Here is an 859-nt window from a genome sequence, read left to right as displayed (position 1 = left end):
TATTAGTTTGAGATTATATATTTATAAATGTATTAAGTGTTCATCCACACATGATTCATCATATTTAACAGCATATCCACACGTGTACACATCAAGCAACCTATGACACCCAACTTATTTACGCATCTTACACTATGCATACGTATAACATAGCTATATATATATACACATTCTTACGACTAGTGTGAATTTAGCTTAATTTAAAGTACTATAAAGCACATGTGCTTATTTAAAAAAAAAAAAAGAAAAAATAGAAGTGAACACAAAATATGATATTAACAAAAAGTAAATATGAAAATAAAAAAGGAATAATGAAAAAAATAACCCTTCTCCCCGGCGGGGAATCGAACCCCGGTCTCCCGCGTGACAGGCGGGGATACTAACCACTATACTACCGAGGATGGATACACTTTCATTAAATCATTTTTAATAAAAAAGACATATCAAATATAATTACAATATTTTCTTTTGCTTATGTAGACAATATAAAATAATATATAATAATAGTTTTTTTTATATTCTCACAATGTTGTTTCGTAAGTACAGAAGTGACAATTCTGATTTTATTTGATTTGCTTGTTAATAAGAAATAATAGACAACCCAGAAATTCAAAAAATTCTGGAACTTTGGGTATCATTGAAGTATGTCACCAGTAATACAATTCTATATTTTTTGTATCACAATTCGGTTTTAAGAGGTAAAATTATTCCTTGAAAATATTTGAAATTTTCTTTTTGTAAAATGTTTCAATAATAATGAAAGATCTATAAAAATATTTTCAACAAAAATTACATCGTTTTATTGTATCTGCCAAATGGTACGAAAAGAATTTTTGAAAAATTCATGATTTTTGACCAA

The 859-nt window shown here is 27.0% G+C and overlaps 1 non-coding gene across 1 annotated transcript; it reads right to left on the bottom strand.

Moving 5' to 3' along the window:
- Positions 1–329: 329 nt before the first annotated feature.
- On the bottom strand, positions 330–401 carry Trnad-guc (transfer RNA aspartic acid (anticodon GUC)). Its single transcript has one exon. It is a non-coding gene; the product is annotated as a tRNA-Asp (tRNA).
- Between the last annotated feature and the right edge of the window lie 458 nt (positions 402–859).

Source organism: Vespula vulgaris, chromosome 16 (assembly GCF_905475345.1).
Source record: "Vespula vulgaris chromosome 16, iyVesVulg1.1, whole genome shotgun sequence".
Classification (NCBI taxonomy): domain Eukaryota; kingdom Metazoa; phylum Arthropoda; class Insecta; order Hymenoptera; family Vespidae; genus Vespula; species Vespula vulgaris.
This window is presented reverse-complemented; position numbering and strand designations above follow the sequence as displayed.